The sequence below is a fragment of the Eucyclogobius newberryi genome, unplaced genomic scaffold (assembly GCF_026437365.1).
Source record: "Eucyclogobius newberryi isolate DKJ021-1_F unplaced genomic scaffold, fEucNew1.0.hap1 SCAF_7, whole genome shotgun sequence".
NCBI classification, from domain to species: Eukaryota; Metazoa; Chordata; class Actinopteri; order Gobiiformes; family Gobiidae; genus Eucyclogobius; species Eucyclogobius newberryi.
Window position 1 is genome coordinate 16,904,675 of NW_027316389.1, and position 20,804 is coordinate 16,925,478.

The following is a 20,804-nucleotide window of genomic DNA, read 5'->3' on the forward strand; positions in this document are numbered from 1 at the left end:
TAGTAGTAATGTTTAGTCAAAGAGCTCAAATGTTTAAGATATCACTTCTTCTAAGTCAGGCCGAAGCTTTTGAGTTATCTTCACAACTTGTGCAAGCGTTTTCCAGCATTATTCTTCTTATTTATTAGAGGTCAAAGGCAGGTCAAACTTCTATAGTTAAAGATGAAGATGCACGTTTTTGATCTGGTTGTACTAATTTTGGCCTTTTATAAAATGTAATTCATTTTCACTGAACTTTAATCTACAAGATAAAGACTGTGAATTTGTGGACCCAATTTTGAACACATGAGACATTTCCATTAAAAGAGAAAAAAGAAACCTTTACTATTGAGCAATTTCACCTATTTAAAAATGTTTTAGAAACATGAACACAGCCCATTGCAGATGAGATTCATTCTGCTCTGGGGGCTCTGATCCGTGACTGTGAGTGTGAGGATGGACAGGGAGGACAGAGTAGAGAGTGCCATGTTCACATATTAGCATGCAGAACATTTAAATATTGAGCAGTTGTCAGTTTCCCTGGAGATGGAGCTGGTCACCATAGCACCAAGACTCCTCACGTTATATAGCCATGCTTTTGAAAAACCCTTGAAACATCTTAAATATGTGTTGTCTCTTGTGATTATCTTTAAATTTAAACGGAACAATGCCTTATTGTACACTGGGAACACTCTAAATTATGTTTAAAGTTGAAGTGGGTGATTCTTGAGTAGAAACATCAAATAGAAATGGTAAAGGGTCCTCCAACAATAAAGTAGAACAGAGCTTCTCAAAGTGGGGGCTCTATTACAGTTATTTTTGTTTATTTTTTATTTATTTTTGAGGCGCCTTATTTAGACTATAAAATCGTATGTGTCTGTCTTGGTAGAGCTGCACAATATGATATAAGTTTTGTAATGCGATAACAATATTATTATGATATTTAAACATAATTTTTTTGACACAATTAAAATAAAGAAGAGTCTTTAAAATTCTACTTAAAATTACTTGTAAAAACATGACTAAGAGTTTTAAATAGAGACTGAATCAAGACTAAAATTTCAAATTAAAAAAGAAAAATACTTTCAACTTTTTTTTAAATTTTAATTTCAGTCAGATGTAGCTTGTTTAGTGGCGTTACTTATATCTATTTTCTTGTGACAGTGATTATTGTATTAACTATTGAGATATAAACATCTTGCGATATGTTGCAGCCCTAAATCTGGGTTTCGATTTTTTTGCACAACCTCACAATAAACTCACAATATCAAAAGTCATAAATCGATCAAACTCAAAACATCAGTAGACAGTAGAATAAGTGACAAATGGATCTTCTCTAAATCTGTTCAATACAATAAAAAGAGGATTGTTTCATAAGGCTATTGAAAATGTTCTTCTTCCTTAGCATGTCTGCGGCCTAGAGCGGTGATCATGTCGTGTCACAGAGCTGCCCGCCTCCTCAGCTCACAGCACCAACAAGTGTCCAGAATAGAACCCCGACTTTAGAAGTTTCCTCTTGAAGACTGAAGCACCTGGGAACCTCTCTGCATCGTTTAACAGGCGTCTCGTTCAGCGCATGGTTTATTCATGCGCCGGCCACTGATATCGCAGCGCTCATAAATCACACAGTGCGGCACGCTGGATGTCGGCGGCACGGGCAGGCCTCACTAATCTCTACAACATCTTTCATCTAAATAACCTTGCCTTACCGTGAGCTGGCACACGCTGCCGGCCGAGAGCGCCCACAAAGATTCATTCAGATTTCCTCCAAAGTCTGTCACATGGTATCTCTCTCTCTCTATATATATCTCTGGAGCTCGGGATTGCGTCGTCATATCTCAATTATCCCAATGTTAAACCGATGGAAATTTCAAGATGCTAAATACTAATCTTAGCATTGATTTAAAAATATGCTGATACTAGTGTGATCAATGTATTTACCAGTAGTCACTCAGCAGCTCATCAGGTTGTTCCACCGCTCTTTTGTTCACTTTTTACATTGTTTTTGATCATGTATTTAAGATAAAATAAGATAAGATAACCTTTATTTGTCCCACAATGGGGAAATTCCATGTTGCAACACAGATTAGTTACAGAAACAGATTAGGCACAGAAGTATAATAATAAAAAACAGATAACTTATAAAAGAACTCTTATAGAATCAGAATCAGAATCAGAATAGGTGTATTGCCATTGTCAATGAACAAAAATACAAAATTCAAAAACATAGGAACTTGTCTTGGTGATTGATGCAACACAAAACAATACAACAATGAACAAAGAAGTGAGAACATACAGCGACACAATTTAGGAATAAAAACAGACAAAACAAAGAGAGGGCACCGAAAGGCCCAGGCAGCCTCCATCTTGGATTGTATGTAAAAAATGTCGAGCCATTTTTATGGACGTCAGGCATGTCCAGCCACAAAAAGTTGTTGCCATTCGATGAAAAGCTCTATAACTAAATACTAAAATAGAAAACTAGATATTCATATGAACTGGTTACGGTTCTGAAATAATAATAAATTGGACTAAGTTGGCCTGTATAGTTTTTGAAAGGTATTGGTCTTTGTCAGAGCTAGTATGAGACAGCATGATAATATGAAATAAAAATCTTTGATTTAGTGTATACAATTATGCTAGACTTAAGGGAGTGTTTCATTCATCGTTGTGGAATCAAAATCTATATTCATTCTCAAGCCTCTCCTAAGAAAGGAAATTGTGTTTGACATTTTCAGAATGTGACTACACTACACTAGGCCTGAAAGAAAATACATTCTTTGTCTTCTAAAGTTACGTCTTGTGCAGTGATTAAACAACTAAAAGAAGCATAAAGTGGTGCACGCAAAATATACATACAGAATAGCAAGTGGAGTTAAAGGGGCATGTAACTTTTCTGGTGGTGGGTTTATGCAGATACTATTTCTTTGCCTGGAAGGTTCCACAGTATTGCATTAAACTTATCTATCTCCATGGACACAAGCAGGTGACACTACCAGACTGTTCTGGGAAAACCATGGAGACAAGCACAATAATGTCAGACCTCCCTCTATTGACTTCTTACACAACTTGGAACCTAATTTATATACTAGATTATATTTAAATAATAAATAAAATGTCAAGTCATGATGAGTTATTAATCTGGTATAATGATAATTAATTGTAAAAATCATTGAATAATCACGTCATTCAACAGTCCTGTCCCACCATGGCTTTATGAATTTCAGATGAGGCAAAAGAGAGAAGCAGCAGCCAGCAGTGAATAACAGCTTCAGACGGATCACACTAATGCCAGTCAACACGCTCATCCAATATACAAAACCACAATCACAAACTGAATGTCAGACGGTCACAGATGGGCTGTCAAGTTAAGATGGTATATGTAGTAATCTTGTCACAATACTAACATTTCAAATTGACTAAAATATCCCCCCAAAAAATATTTTTAACAACCTTAATACAGTATGTTAGGCAGTTCTAGTTCTAACTTACTAGAAATACGAATAATAGAGTATATTTTAGAGATTGTGCTGTGCAATGGTGCTGTTTAAATTAGTTCTCTTGTAAGCTAAGATGATTAAATCTTGATTAATTGCACAACCATATCTTTTTGTATGGTATGTTATTGTGTATTAATTGGGTCTGTTAGTCTGTTGTGGAAAGCACTTTGGAAGCAATTTGTTCTGAATATTTATTTTTTGATTCCACTTGCAAACTGTTCACCGCCTTCTTTTTCTTTCTTTCACTCCTGAGAACCTGTGGACCCAGATGTCCCTCTCCTGGTGAAGTGGTCCCTGCCCTGTGTGGACGGTCCCTCATCTGCCTGAAGAGTGGGTCCAGCTCGACTCCGACGGTCCCTCATCTGCCTGAAGAGTGGCTCCAGTTCGCCTCAGTCGGTCCCTCATCTGCCTGAAGAGTGGGTCCAGCTCGACTCAGACGGTCCCTCATCTGCCTGAAGAGTGGGTCCATTTCGCCTCAGTCGGTCCCTCATCTGCCTGAAGAGTGTGTCCAGTTCGCCTCCGTCGGTCCCTCATCTGCCTGAAGAGTGGGTCCAGCTTCAGTCTCCCTCGTGTCCGTCTGTCCGTCTGTGAGAGTCGGATCTCTCCTTCACTGGAACTCCTCCAGGTTTATACGCTTTTTTCCCAAAGAGGTTTTTTTGTAGTTTTTCCTGGCCGAGAAGGAGAGTCTAAGGACAGAGGACCCTGGGACATCGTCCCTTGCCACCACAGACATTGTCTGACTCCCTCGCCACCACAGACATTGTTGATTCATTTCTCCCTGTGGCCCTCAGAGGCAACTGTTGTTGTGATTTTGGGCCTTACAAAAATAAATTGATTTGATTTGATAGCAAATATAGTTCATTAAAACCTCCAAAAACAGCAGATTTATGGTTAAAAAAGCACTTTACCCAATCCTTAAAAGGCGAAGTTCTAGTGCAAAAGTGGCGATCATTAATTGTGTGAGAAATCATTATGGGAAATTATGGGCCGGAAGATGTCTGTGTTATGTTTTTAATCATTATCCAAACAGAAAAACACAGAGAATGGCATAGAGTTAACGTGTCAGCATTCGGCAGTTTCAGACGGGCAATTCTTAACAGCTAATTAGTAAAACAACACCCTGCGATGGCTCGAAGCATGATCCAGAGGCGTCATCGTGTCACAAACGCAGGGGCCCCTCACTGTCCTCTAGTACAGACTCACAAGTCTCTCTCAGTCAGTGACCAGCATTCAGCAAAAACATCTTCAAAGCATGAAGGTTATGGTAAGTATTTGATTTTTTTATTCCCATAATTCCTGAGCAAAATTATAAAACAACAAGGTTGGCCACAAAGTCAAAAATCAATAACTCGATTTTGTTTTTCTTTTTCTGAAGTATCCTGATAACACTATTCAGAGGATATGATATCAATTAATGTGTTAAAACATGTGAGGTTTATTCATTAGATAAATGTCTGTCAAATGAATCACAAAAGAGCAGAAATATCACCATCAATTTTATCATCATTAATTTAATTTAATATTTATTTTGTAGCATTTGTTACTATAAATATATACTTGATATTCAACAACAGCTGCAACACTTGTGCACACAATTGCATGTAACAGTGTTGCCCAAGGACCTTCAGTGAAAATGGTCATTTCCTGACACGAGCAGAATGTGCAGACAGCCCCATAAACTAATTAATTTGCTATCATAAGCATTAGATGCATTTAACAAGATGATAAGTATAAACAGACTTTTTGTGTCTATGACAATTAAATTAAATAATTGTCAATTAGAGCCGCAAAAGACGCCTCTAGTAAAGGCAGCAAAGCTAGAAACATCCCTGATGGAAATACAGTTGATCACCCAGAATGATATATTTTTATTAACAATATTGTTGTTGTTTTTTTACATTAAAGAATTGACCCAAACAACAAGCAATGTCATTCTTAACCGGTATAAGGATGTAACAATATCCAAAACCACAATATTATCACAATGTGCATCTCACTGTACAACATTTATTGTGATATTCTAAGAGGCTTTTGTATATTGCATATTGTTATTTTTTCTTTAAAAACGGCTTTAAACACCTTTAGTGTGACTCATTACTGTCATATTCCAAGACTTACGACATAAAATTGATAAATAAAAATCATTTATTTATTTTTGTCAGAAGTTAAATTTAGCAAAGGGTCAATTAGGGGTGGTCGATGTTGACAATTTTTTTTTTTTTTTTTTTAGTATACCAATAACAATAGTCAGATGATATTATGTCAATCCAACAGAATTGTGTTAAAACCTGTCTTTAAAGACATTAGTTGATGTTACTGTAAAATGTATTCCAGAAGTGCAGATATATCAACTTTTTTAAATTGTATTTTTAATCATCTCTTATTGTTTTGTTTGTATACTATAAATGATGTACCCAATATTAAAATTTTGCCCATGTTCAAGACAACATTCACAATATCATAACATTTTTGTTTATATATTGCCCACCTCTTAATTTAATATATTGTGACCGCCCACTATATCATTGTGAGACTTTTGGCGATACAATATCCTACCACGATATTAGGGTTATTGTTACATTCTTATTTACATGGCTATTACTCTTACACTCCTGGACCAGATGGAGTCCACAGAGCCGGTGTAAACGCGGGCGAGTAAGCGCTGGACAGAAAAACAAATGAAAAGGGTGAAGAAAGACTCCGAGTGTGTGGAGCAGTCGAGCAGTGCGCCATGAAATGCTGAAACAACAGCACGGCTGCCAGGGCAATTTTACAGGCCAATAGTTCCATACCTCGCCACCACCGCGCACACTCTAAACTCTGTGTCTTCTCTGTGTCTTCATTTATTTTGTGTCAGGGCCGCGATGTGAGAAGGCGAGCAGAGAGAAAGCGCACCCAAATGTCGCAGGAAGTGGTGTGTGAAGCAGACACGAGGGGCCAAGCTCCACTGCTCCAGGAGACACCGTGGCAACACTGAAGGCCACCTCATCCTCATTCTGCACACAGCTTTATGTGGCTATTTAAATATCCATCAGCCGGAGGTTAAAGCCACACTATCTAAAGGTTTGTGTTGAAATAAATCTTACAGAACAATGAGTATAAGATAGGAGGATTTTATCATACTTGCCACAGTGTCACTTGATTTGGGTAAGGTGGGCAATATGTCCAAATTTGGAAAGTATATCCTTTATAGTAAAAATGCTCCATATACAGCTGGTTAAAAAGTAAAAAGTTATGTTATAAACTCTGGTGCACTTTTGCGAATCATTTTACAGACGTTTCACATTTGTCTAATAATTAAACATCGACAAATACATTTAAAGACATGTTTGACTATCATTATCGGGATTGTTACATTTAATCAATCAATACCACTTTATTTGTCCCCGAGGAGTATTTAATTCAAGCACATTGAGCAGTTAAATACAATAATAATAGAAAAGCTCTGACAATATCTTAGCACAGCTCAAGAAGAAGACTCGTTTGGGAATGGTCATCATCAGATCCAGTGTCAGGGCAGCTTGAGGGGAGTAACAGCCCTCAGGACAAACAAGTCGCTCCTCTGTGTTCTGCGGCCCGGGCAACACGGTCAGTGGGAGCCAGGCGAACAACTGACACAACAGGAAAGCTCTCGTCTAAGCCTCACTCTTACTTCTGTCCGATGAGCCACACAAGCTGCACTTCTTGGTAAAAATCCCAAAACATTACATTAAAAATTGAACTTAAAAATCAAAACACTTCCCAGTCAGCCACAGCACATTATAATTTCCTTTAAGTAAAAAATAGATTTAGAAGAAATGTCTTTAAATGTATTAGTTGAGATTTAATTACCAGGCAAATGTGAGCTGTCTGTAAAAGTAATCACACAATTGTAGAAATGTAAATGTATACCCTTATTTGAAAGTTTCCAACATAATGTTTCTCATTTTTATTCTTAAACTGCTCATTTTGTAGCATTTGTTACTATGAACGATATACTTGACATTCTTACATAATGCCCATATTCCACAAAATAATCTATTAAACATCAAGCTGAAAAGTTGTTTTTAGCTTCGTAACAGCAGTGGATGAGAGGACTTTTACACCACCGTATTTAGCACCACCTCGTCCAAACTGAGCTACTGAACATTTCCCTTCCATTTGTGTTCTTTTGGAGCCCTCGCCAGAAGCAGAGGTCAGTCTACAACACTCCATCCATCCATCCATCTTCTGCCGCTTTATCCGGGGCCGGGTCGCGGGGGCAGCAGTCTGAGCAGGGACTCCCAGACTTCCTTCTCTCCAGACACTTCCTCTAACTCCTCCGGGGGGATCCCGAGGCGTTCCCAGGCCAGCCGAGAGACATAGTCTCTCCAGCGTGTCCTGGGTCTTCCCCGGGGCCTCTTCCCGGTGGGACATGCCTGAAACACCTCCCGAGGGAGGCGCCCAGGAGGCATCCGGAACAGATGCCCGAGCCACCTCAGCTGGCTCCTCTCGACGTGGAGGAGCAGCGGCTCTACTCCGAGCTCCCCCCGTGTGGCCGAGCTCCTCACCTTATCTCTAAGGGAGCGCCCAGCCACCCGGCGGAGGAAACTCATTTCGACCGCTTGTATCCGCGATCTTGTTCTTTCGGTCACTACCCAAAGCTCATGACCATAGGTGAGGGTAGGAACGTAGACCGACCGGTAAATAGAGAGCTTTGCCTTTCGGCTCAGCTCCCTCTTTACCACAACGGTCCGATGCAGCGACTGCATCACTGCAGCCGCTGCACCGATCCGCCTGTCGATCTCACGCTCCATCCTTCCCTCACTCGTGAACAAGACCCCGAGATACTTGAACTCCTCCACTTGGGGCAAGGACACCCCACCCACCTGGAGAGGGCAAGCCACCTTTTTCCGGTCGAGAACCATGGCCTCGGATTTGGAGGTGCTGATTCTCATCCCAGCCGCTTCACACTCGGCTGCAAACCGTCCCAGTGCATGTTGCAGGTCCGGGTTTGATGGAGCCATCAGGACAACATCGTCTGCAAACAGCAGAGATGAGATCCTGTGGTCCCCAAACCGGACCCCCTCCGACCCCTGACTGCGCCTAGAAATTCTGTCCATAAAAATTATGAACAGAACCGGTGACACAGGGCAGCCCTGGCGGAGTCCAACATGCACTGGGAACAGGTCTGACTTACTGCCGGCAATGCGAACACAGCTCCTGCTTCGGTCATACAGGGACCGGACAGCCCTGAGCAAAGGGCCCCGGACCCCGTACTCCCGGAGCACCCCCCAAAGGACACCCCGAGGGACACGGTCAAAAGCCTTCTCCAGATCCACAAAGCACATGTGGACTGGTTGGGCAAACTCCCATGAACCCTCGAGCACCCGATGGAGGGTATAGAGCTGGTCCAGTGTTCCACGACCGGGACGAAAACCACTCTGCTCCTCCTGAATCCGAGGTTCGACTATCGGTCGGATTCTCCTCTCCAGTACCTTGGAATAGACCTTACCAGGGAGGCTGAGGAGTGTGATCCCTCTGTAGTTGGAACACACCCTCCGGTCCCCCTTCTTGAACAGAGGGACCACCACCCCGGTCTGCCAGTCCAGAGGCACGGTCCCCGAACGCCACGCGATGTTGCAGAGACGTGTCAACCAAGACAGTCCTACAACATCCAGATACTTTAGGTACTCAGGGCGGATCTCATCCACCCCCGGAGCCCTGCCACCGAGGAGTTTGCGGACAACCTCAGAGACTTCAGCTTGGGTGATGGATGAGCCAGCCTCCGAGTCCCCGGTCTCTACTTCCTCTTCAGAAGACGTGACTGAGGGATTAAGGAGATCCTCAAAGTATTCCTTCCACCGTCCGACGACATCCCCAGTCGAGGTCAGCAGGCCTCCACCCGCACCGTAAACGGTGTTTGTGAGACACTGCTTCCCCTTCCTGAGGCGCCGGACGGTTTGCCAGAATTTCTTTGGTGCCGACCGATAGTCCTCCTCCATGGCCTCCCCGAACTCCTCCCAGGCCCGGGTTTTTGCCTCTGCGACAGCACGAGCCGCGGCTCGCTTGGCCTGCCAATACCCGTCGATGACCTCCGGAGACCCACAAGCCAGAGTGGCCTGATAGGCCTCCTTCTTTAGTCTGACGGCATCCCTTACTTCCGGTGTCCACCACCGGGTTCGGGGGTTGCCGCCACGACAGGCACCGGAGACCTTGCGACCACAGCTCCGAGCAGCCGCATCAACAATGGAGGCGGAGAACATGGTCCACTCGGACTCAATGTCCCCAGCCTCCCCCGGGACATGGGAGAAGCTCTCCCGGAGGTGCGAGTTGAATACCCTACTGACAGAGGGCTCCACTAGACGTTCCCAACAGACCCTCACAATGCGCTTGGGTCTGCCAAGTCTGTCCGGCTTCCTCCTCCGCCAGCGGATCCAACTCACCACCAGGTGGTGATCGGTTGACAACTCTGCCCCTCTCTTCACCCGAGTGTCCAAGACACGCGGCCGGAGGTCTGATGACACGACAACTAAGTCGATCATTGACCTCCGGCCTAGGGTGTCCTGGTGCCACGTGCACTGATGGACACCCTTGTGCTTGAACATGGTGTTCGTTATGGACAATCCGTGGCTAGCACAGAAGTCCAATAACTGAACACCGCTCGGGTTCAGATCGGGGAAGCCGTTCTTCCCGATCACCCCTCTCCAGGTGTCACTGTCATTGCCCACGTGGGCGTTGAAGTCCCCCAGTAGAACAACGGAGTCCCCGGTCGGTGCACTGTCCAGTACCCCTCCCAAGGACTCCAAGAAGGCCGGGTACTCTGCACTGCTGTTCGGCCCGTAGGCCGCCACAACAGTGAGAGACCTGTCCCCCACCCGAAGGCGGAGGGACGCGACCCTCTCGTTCACCGGGGTAAACTCCAACACGTGGCGGCTGAGCTGAGGGGCTATCAGCAAGCCCACACCAGCCCGCCGCCTCTCCCCGCGGGCAACACCAGAGAAGTGGAGCGTCCAGCCCCTCTCGAGGAGATGGGTTCCAGAGCCCAAACTGTGCGTGGAGGTGAGGCCGACTATATCTAGTCGGTATCGCTCAACCTCCCGCACAAGCTCAGGCTCTTTCCCCCCCAGCGAGGTGACATTCCATGTCCCCAGAGTTAGTCTCTTTGTCTGGAGATCTGGTCGCCGAGGCCCCTGCCGTCGACTGCCGCCCAGATCTCTCTGCACCGGCCCCTTATGGATCCTCCTGCGGGTGGTGGGCCCACGGGAGGGCGGCCCCACGTCGCTCTTTCGGGCTGTGCCCGGCCGGGCCCCGTGGGGTAAGACCCGGCCACCAGGCGCTCGCCATGGAGCACCCATCCCAGGCCTGGCTCCAGGATGGGGCCCCGGTGACGCCGATCCGGGCGACGTGAACTGCCTTGATTGTGTCGTCGTCATAAGAGGCTTCTGAACCGATCTTTGTCTGACCCGTCACCTAGGACCTGTTTGCCTTGGGAGACCCTACCAGGGGCATGAAGCCCCCGACAACATAGCTCCCGGGATCATTCGGGCACTCAAACCCCTCCACCACGTTAAGGTGTCGGTTCAAGGAGGAGAGTCTACAACACTCTCCCTCTTTAACTCCTCATGTCCTGCTAAAAGCCATTTAGCTGAGCCCTGCTTTAGATCGCTGCTTCATTTTACCACTTGTTGACCTTTCAGAGCAAAACCCAAAATGACATGTAATTTTGAATTCTATAAATAAATGATGCGCACAGCAGGCCCATGTAAAACTACCTGATCTCGGGTTCACCTCCATCTCCGGATTTGCATGAAAGAAATATGCCTATTCTTTGCCACTGTGACCCTTAAACTGTCCTTGAATCCACTCCAGCAAAATACACCTACTTAGACCGAATATATTAAAAAGAGAAAAGTGAGGTGGATTTGTTCAGAATTAATAATGAATTTGAGTGTCTTTGGACAGTGACAATAAAAGACATAGAAGGGGAGGTGTATGACATCGCTTCATTAGAGCTGTGATATTACATTATTCTTTATTCAGTGCAGCGTGTAATGTGCTCATATAATTGTATCATACATCACAATGTAGGCAATAGCGCTATACAATCCAACAAAGTAAATACAAATTTAATGAGAAACGGGAACATCTAAGCCTGGTGAAATACATGCGATGTCAATAGAATGAATTTAAGGAAATAATTATCTCTTTCTTATTTAAGTAAGAAAAAAAAAAACACAGCCCAATTTAATAAATGTGCAATACGGAAAATTGGGTCCATTAGCAAATATATAAGCTTTCATTGCAAAAATAAATAAAAATATCAAACTCAAGACAGTTAAAAAGTATTAGAAATAGGATAATCCATAGTAGGGTTGTCAAATTGTAAAATGGTCCAGTAAAGTGATTGGAGACACCAGCTGCAGTTTTTGTACTCAAGGCAGAACCAGCGCTTGGCCACAGCTATTGTAAATGTTGGGTCGCACCCTTTGTGATCGAGGATTTTCAGCTTCTTCCATCTAAAACGAAGCGCTTCAAAAACAGCTTCATCCCAGCAGCTGTTTGTTTGCTAAAGATGTAACTTGCACCATAATTGTTCAGATGTGTGATCCTTTTTATTATTTTATCCAGGATCTTTCTTTTTTGGTACATAATATGCCACATTAATGCTAAATGCTAAGATAGTGTATATGGAGGTTTCCTGTGTAATCTGGACCTTATTTTACCACAAGAAAGTTAAACTCTGCTGTGCCTTTTGGGATTTCAGTTCTCTGTTTTACTTTCTTCTTTCCACTAAGGCTCTCATTGGGTCAAACGACACAATAGTGTGTATTGTTGTCTGGTACACAGTAAAAAACCCTTGGGGAAACTCAAAATATCATTGTTGCTTTACAGAAAACATAAGTAGCAAAACCTAACTCATTATTTCCTGTCTTGTGTCAGTGTTCTAAGTATCGAGTGAGTGTACCCTGACCCCCGGCATTGTCCGTGAGTCCAGGATGCAAATGGCTGCAATGGGACATTTGTGGGGCATGTTTTATTCATGAGTAGCTTGTTGAGAGGGCAGTTCTTCAAGAGCCAAATCCCAGATGTGGCTCAATCTGTGGTGTGTTCACTGTCCTGACGGCGGTGCATTGATCACTGCAAGGTACACACTGCTGAATAAGCGCATGTGGCTTATGCTATAGGCCTCAAACGCCTCACCAGTGAACGCAGATCCATCAAAGCGTATTGGACAAAGGCCAAGCTGCTGCAAGGAACTGACAGAGGATGCTATACGTTTACAGAATTTACTAAACAGCAGATTCGTCCCCGGGCCTAATGTTGGGGTTTAAGTGATATGGGACAAAAGCTTGGATCTTTGTTAATGGTTGGCAGATGATAACACACCATAGCGGGTGCATATGTTGTTTGCAAAGGAAATCATGAATGCAACTTTTGTGATCTGACTATTCTATGTTGAGGTTAAATATAAAGTAAAGGTTGAACTGTTTCTTCATGTTGAATAAAGATTAGGGATGGGACAAGATATCATGCTCAGATGCTTACAAAATACAGTAGATTGTGCATCTCTTATCTTTTGTTTTTTCCACATTGTTTTAACAATGGCTAGGACAGAAAAGGATTAACGCTAGTGATTTTCACGTCTCGAGGAGCCTGTAGTTCCAAAAGGCAGTGTTTCTTGTTAAATTGAACAATTCATTTTTTAATTCTGTCAAAATAGGATCTTGTCTCATTCTCGAGGGAATTGTTTATCGTATATTAAGAATGTCAAGATTATTTGTTTGATTGATAATGATTCCAAAAACTGCACCAGCTAAACTAATAATAATCATGATCATTTAGAGATTCCCTCTCAGAGAGTAACATGTGAGTCTTACATGTTAATTGTCCTGATAAGGTCCTTCTGCACACAGTAGGCACCTGAGCCCTCTCTCCATCACCGACACCACAAAAGAACTATTCATAACACCAATTATCAGCGTTCACTCATTACACTGTAAGAACTACATTATTTGAAGAGAGGATGATAATGAGTGCGTAGCTATAGCTACAGCTCGCTTGAGTCCATAGATTAATAGGCATAGGACTGCTTCATTTGAATAAAATAAAAGATAACTTTTATGTGCTTTGCATTAAATATTTAGACTGCCAGAAATGCACTGATCTGATTGTATTTATTTTTTTCAGTCACACGATTATTGCGCTTTCCCATTGCAAAAATGTTGCAATTAAAAATACATTTATTTATCTCTATCTCTCGTGAATATACCTTAACAACATGAGTTGTTTTTGATTGGCCTAAACCTGGACCAAGATCGAGACCGAAACAGTAAGTCATATTAACTGAACTGAAATGTAATTAGCTCTGATCTGAATTTTAAAGTTTAACCTAGCCGTTCTGTTCAAAACACTCTTATTTGTGATTATTTTATATATTCCAGAGTTTATTCCTCTAGTTCCACAGTCATGGTTGTACACTGCATCCTCTAAGTGATCAAGTTGTCTGATGCTACATATTAATTAGCCATAAAGACTACAAGTCATCTGTGTGAGTAATTCAGCGTAAACTCAGTAGAAACGCCTGTTCCTGCGATGAGAATGGATTTGTGCTGCCTCAGCCATAATGGTGAATAATAGCCTTATCACCGCAGTGCATGAAAACACGCCACGATGCTATCAGCTCATTTCCACACTGTATTTCTGCGGCGCTATGCTGATGACAGTCTAGTCATGTCCGCGATGTGGGGTTTATGGCAGAGGATTTTTCACACAAAACAAGTGGCAGTGGCAGGTGCAGGGAACACAACACAGCAGTATCTGCAAAAAGTCACCCCTCTCTCACAAGGGACATTCTGTCATTAACACAAACAGCAAAGGCCTGAAGAGTGCATTAATCAAAGCAGCCTGAGAAAGGGAGACCCCGACCACTACACCACTGCTCAAGACCAACGCTAAACCCACCCGTCCTAGAGATCGGGAGAGCGAATGAAATCAGACCAACTGTGAATTTCACTGGCTGAGACCCCAAAAATGAGCCCAAAAATCAGCTACACTGAAGCCCAAGATTATGAGCACTAGCAAGTAAATCCCCCACACACCTGAGGAGGGCTGCCACTAGCAGTTATTTTACCAATGTGAATTTGGGATTTACTACTACTACGTTGGATCTTGTAAGACAAAAAACTACGAGGAATTTTTGTTTTCAATAAAACCAAAAATTAAAAGTTATCCTTCACCTGTTTTGGTTCATTAATTGGTTGATTAAAAATTAACATTGCATATTTTAGATTGCACATAGCACAAATTATTGATTGGTTTCATTGGTCTCAAAAAAATCCCAATTAATCTGATTAGTGATTCCTGTCCTGCCAGAACATCTGGCAGAGGAGCTGAAATCTGCACTCTTACTTGTTTTACTGTACAGTCTGTAGCTGAGTTCCTTCCCGTCGGGCCCTGGGTGACCAACATCAATGCCATGCATTGTCCAATTATTAATTAAATGCATGCAGGCTTAATCAGATGCAGACATGGAGACCTCTGGGATGGCGAACATAGAATTGATGCTGAATCTAAATTGCAGATGCCCCCTTAGTTTCAATGCCAGCAAACGGTGCTTTTTTAAAAGTCTGGCCTCTAAAATTTAGCAACACTTTGCACTTTAACTCTGAAGCGCTGGAAATGACTCGATGACTCGCACTGCAGCTCAGTCCAATGTTTATATTACAGATATGAGGCGTGGTGTTGTTTGCAGGGGCTCTATACGATACTCCCTCCAGACACATAGATGTAAATGCCACCGCTCTCAGAACTCCGCCTCTACAGATTTCATTAGCTTTACTTAATGTAGTTGCTATAGCTCCGGGGTATTTGCAGCCTGTTCAACGTACTTCTGTTAAAATAATAAGATCTATCAGTCAAGAGCCAGGCAAAACAGCTTCATTTGCAGAATAAAGGTCATCGGAGTCATACTTTTGAAGGGCTCTGACAGGGAACACTTTGAGAAACACCAAACTCTAGATGAAATGTCTGCCACTGGAGGCTGCTGTTCGACATGTCGCCGCGTTCACATGTAGCGCTCAAAATTAGTGTCAGGTTCAGTGCTGAGCCGACGATTGTGTTTGTCCAAGTGTGAACCAGCCCAGGTCCTCTCATTATCCCCGCGCTCACTCACAACAGCCGGTGCCCTGCAGTGGAGATGCACTCACCATATGGACATGCAATACTTCATACTTGACCCACCATTATGAGAACAGTGACCCTACAGAAGAAAATGATGAAGCACTAAATGCGTGTAATTAAATCTACTTTCTCTGACAATGAATGTCTTGATGAGCAAGAAAGAGAAAGTCTGTGTGATTGTTAAGGCCTAATTAATGTCTTTCATCAAGTCTTTAGTCCTGGTTTTGATTTTTGTTGCACGTTACCAGCACAGGTACCACAAAGACAAATATAATAAACAGTAATACTTTAAAGCTTAGTTGAAAGTGCTCACAGATTTGGTTTTCCTTTATACATTTTTTTTAAAGTTGTGACACTTATGGACATGCTCTTATTGTCAGAGGAGGACCATTCCAATAGTTAGTCCCTTTCACAGAGATCACAGTCTGTCCAAATGTGGTGGGCCTGTGTGGTACCTCACAGTCCCCTCGAGCCGTGGCCCTCGTGCTCATTCCCTTCACAGTCCATGCAGAAAACATGCAGTCTAAAAAATTCTGTATATTTCTCTAAAACAATGCAACGGTGAAATGAGGTAGATTTTTATAGCTTTAATCAAAAGAGATTTGTTTTAGTATTGTGCCAGCAGCAAGTGACCAGGTGGTTATAAAATATTCAAAATAACTTGGCAGCTTAAAGTGTCACAAAAGGTCTAACATGTCTAAAATCTTGCACGTTAAAATGAATTGTCTTTGTTTGTTGTTTCACGTGTTTCTTAAATGTCAATGTCGGGTCCAGTGTCAAGACTAAATATTTACATGATTTGACCAGGTTTACCAGGATTAGACTTGGTTTGGACTTGGTAAACTTCAAACAGAATCCTTTTTTCAAAACATAAATCGCATTCTGGAAATGTGTCTTGGTTACATCCTAGTTTAGATCCTGGCTAAGTCCTAGTTTTCATCTGGTTTATATGGTACTTGGTTTAATCCTAGTTTACACCTTCTTTTGGTTTGGTCCAGGTGTAGCGCTTGTATTTTGTTAAACAGCAGTACGATATACTATGTTAAATCCATACAGTACTGGACATTTTTGTTGGCTGCATCAATATGTGTCGGTGAGCCAAATTGTCTTGTGACTAATTCCGTGTCCTTGTAGAAACCCTTTTGTAGTGAAAAGACACAAGAAAATTAATTAGCATATTCTCTACAAATTACAGTCTAATCACAATTTACCAAAGTAATGCATTTTATCACAGTTTGCCACGGGAAGTGCTTGTTTTCCGCGAGAGCTGTAAGCCATCCACAGCCACACTCTCATTAATCAGCTCTAATTAAACATATTGATTAGGCCCGGCATTGAGAGGTGTACAGATTGTAAAGCCACAGCATACTGTCGGCTGCGCACGCGTTCACCAATCACACGCCCTTCAGAGCTCCTTCACTTTAGAGAAAAGCAGGACAAAGATGTGATGCTCATTCTCATTAGACTGTCAGAATTCTGCGCACTCGACCGCTCGCTCCTGTCCTTGGCTCCGAGCTGAGGCCACTGGAGCTGAACCGCTTGTTTTCTGCCGTGACCTCGCGCTTCTTTCTGAGGAAACGCTCTTAAATCACAGCAGGAGAAGGAAAATTACGGACCAGACTTTGGGAGAATGAGCACTTTCTTAGTAGGAGTGAACCTGATGTGTTGCTCATTAGGAGAGACTGTGGTGCTCTCCCAGTTTAACTTCCCCAGAGTCTGAGGGTCACGGGTCAAACAATTATAACAACTTTCCGTGCTCAAAAACTAACACAGCTCATTTGCAATCGAACAGAAATCGCAGTTTTAATTGTGATCCAAATGCAATAATGTACTGAAATTAATTAGGAAATAGACTGTTCTCTGTAATCAATGGAAAAGTTTATCAGTGCATCGTTTACATTTTAAAGCTCCAGGATGTGGACTTGAAAACATGAATTGCAAATCTCATCGCAAGTGCAGGACTTTTCAATTTAATGTATACATTCTGTGCCACTGTGAAAACTGCGCTACTTTGCTCCAAGTCATGTATTCGCATGACATTTTGCACTTTTTTAAAGGAAAAGTTATGTTTTAATTATCATTTAAATTACACTCTACTTTAAACTAAGCAATGTGCAAATGATAATTGTGCATATAAATCTTTAATGTAACTGGAAGAAAAGAAATTAATCTGATCAACTCATGTTCTTCGTTTGTTTGATCAGGCTGCTTCTAAAACGCCAACTCTCCCAACCACAAGAACTAAAGATTTATAGGGGATTTTTTTTATGTATGATTATGATTACTGCTCACTATTACATTGATATTAATCCAGTAAGAAACAGCTGGCAATATAAATGCCAATAGCTGTTTTAAACTATGGGATTGAAACAAATTTACAGCCAAGTACTTTTGTCATAAAATAAACATAATATAATTGTTGTGCAGCAAACATCAGTCAACGCCGCTGCATTCCCGTCGTGCCCAGTAGCATTTTTGAAAAATGACTTGAAAATGACATGACAAATGAGTGTAATGCGGGGAAGCCATGAAATGAGAGTGGACCCACAGCCGGGGCCCTTGCACCAGGGAGGGGCCCCCTGTGTGCTCCACTAAACATGGGGCAGCTGCTTGTCCAGACCACAAATGTGTACTACGTGTAACCAACCAAATCCTGCTCCTTCCATCATAACCGACTGTGATTACGCAAATTCTAACTGTCTCCAAAACTAATATAAATTTGATCTGCCCGTGCCCTCTGGCCTTCACTCTACTGCCATCTACTGGAGCATTTGACATCGAACACAGGGAGAGCAACGCTGAACAGCCCACAATTTTAAAAGATTCTATTTTGTGAATCTCTTAGGATGGATCACCTTTACTGCATTTAAGTAACTGTTTATACTAACATAGGGATAACAAACTTCGGAGAAAATTAGACTTGGGAGAAAATGCAGAAATGTGACCATGTAAATCAGTACAATAAAGTCTAAACAACAAATTAGAAATAAACAAATAATCCATTGTGCACTATGTCTGCCCGCAGTCAATCATTGGTTTGAACATTTCCAACATTTGCCGAACCATGAATGGACGCCAAAAAACTGTAGAAAAGTCCCGTGAGCCGACAGTAGTAAATTATACACTCCTCTCTCTGGATGATACAGCGCTCTTTGGCACGGCGAACACACACTACGGACGGACTCGCCAATAGCCTAATTAAATAGAAAGCACTATTTGTCACACCACCATCAGAATGGGCTCTTACAAGCGCCGTGCACCGGCTCACACAGATGCACACACAAACAAAGAACCGACGACAATCTTCTTTATCATCACAGTTAATTCGCAAAATATAACATGCAACAACAAAAATGAAACCAAATGAATTCATGTAGAGTTTTCAATTCTCACCGCGCAATGCTGGACGCGGGAAAGTTGTGGCTCTTGCGGAAAAACAACAGGTCCAAACGCGCGTCAGGAGGTAACACGGAGGTTTGGGGGGAATCCAGAGTTTGGCACGGGGGCTCCGGTGCTTTTTCGACGCTCCGGTGCGGCGTGCGGCGTGAGCGGCGTGAGCGGCGTGAGCGGCGTGAGCGGCGTGAGCGGCGTGAGCGGCGTGAGCGGCGTGAGCGGCGTGAGCGGCGTGAGCGGCGTGAGCGGCGCACCGTGGGCTCTGTGAGGTGTAGATAGCGCAGCTGCTCTGTCCGGCTCTTGCCCGTCGCTCTCTCTCTCTCTTTCTGTGAGTCTGGGCGCTGCTGCTCCTGGTGCGCGGCCCACTTTAAACTCCATTGACGTCACGGGCACGCACGACGTCCGCTGAGCTCAAGCGGCTTATTTGATTTTTAAAAAATATTCTTAGGTGTGTCCTCTTAATAGTCTGCCAGACAGTTGTAATGTGACATTTCCCGATTCTATTCCTTCATTAAAGCAAAACAAATAGCCTAAAAGGCATTAGTGTATGATTATGCTTATTATTATTATGCAGCCTATCTGTATAATTTGCATCCAGTTGCCGCTATTCAGATGTTTGTTTGTACATTTTTGAAATAGTTATATAGTCCAATTAAATGTCAACCAGAGACAAGAAAAAATAAAATGGTCTTTATGAAAGAATATAATATGAATGTGTGTGTCCCAGTATTGTACAGTGGACACAAACATAACTAATTTTAACTCTACATTATGTAATTTTCCCCCAGATTTCACATGGAACTGAGATGAGCCTAACACGATGAGGTGCTTTCAGCACCATGGACAGCTCCTGGCCTGTTCTCAGACGTACATTCTGAGAACATAAATGCACAGGATAATTATCGTAATTACTGTCTATTTTTTTCTTCCAAGCTTCATGTTCATTCATCTGTGAAAAAAAGATTACATACTGTTCCTGCAGAGATGATTGGATTCAAATAATGCTACCGGAATGCCCAGGGATGAAGGTCCGCTATTTTTAGTGACAGTTCACATAGAAAAATCTTAAGCTTTGATTAAGAACCACTATTCCTTTTTTCAACTGTTGAGAAAGTTTGTTTCTTTTTATTCTTTAAAGGCGGTATGGACGATTTTTCGGCGATTTGAGAACGCAGGCGGAAGTGCGCATGCGCACTCCCGTGCAGACTGATACAACACACACGTGCGTTTGTTTATTAGCGCAACGGAGGCATCGCATCGCTCGTCTCCCGTAGATTTCTGTCCACTTCTGCGTCAGCTCGAACTGTCTTTCACTTGCCCCGTACACTGAGGGAATTATATTATGATAGATCCATGCGCTTAGGCACGCGGAAACGTGGGGACGAGCCTGACGCTGCTGCAGGTGAGCGGTAGGTGCGTTTTATGATTGATACGTGGCAGGACTAATGATTTATCCACGCCAAGAGGAAATATGATAAAAAAAAATTGCTGAAAAAAATCGTCCATACCACCTTGACGATTCGCAGAAGTGGACAGAAATCTACGGGAGACGAGCGATGCGATGCCTCCGTTGCGCTAATAAACAAACGCACGTGTGTGTTGTATCAGTCCGCACAGGGGAGTGCGCATGCGCACTTCCGCCTGCGTTCTCAAATCGCCGAAAACTCGTCCATACCGCCTTTAAGTGACCACCGGGCAGCTCGTCATGTCACCATACAGAGCACAAACTTATTGGCCCTTATTGTGAAACATTTTTTATGCATTATTCATTTAGCCACAGTTCAGGATGGT

At 42.8% G+C, this 20,804-nt stretch overlaps 2 protein-coding genes across 2 annotated transcripts in view; both read right to left on the reverse strand.

The window, feature by feature from the left end:
- The window catches only part of megf11 (multiple EGF-like-domains 11), a 128,286-nt gene extending 109,153 nt beyond the window's left edge, over positions 1-19,133 (reverse strand). Inside the window, exon 1 of the mRNA XM_072434606.1 lies at positions 19,014-19,133. The gene's annotated coding sequence lies outside the window, so the exon portion shown is untranslated. The remainder of the gene's footprint in view (positions 1-19,013) is intronic.
- Positions 1-20,804, reverse strand: part of rpl4 (ribosomal protein L4) — a 132,736-nt gene that overhangs the window by 98,682 nt on the left and 13,250 nt on the right. The window lies entirely within an intron of this gene.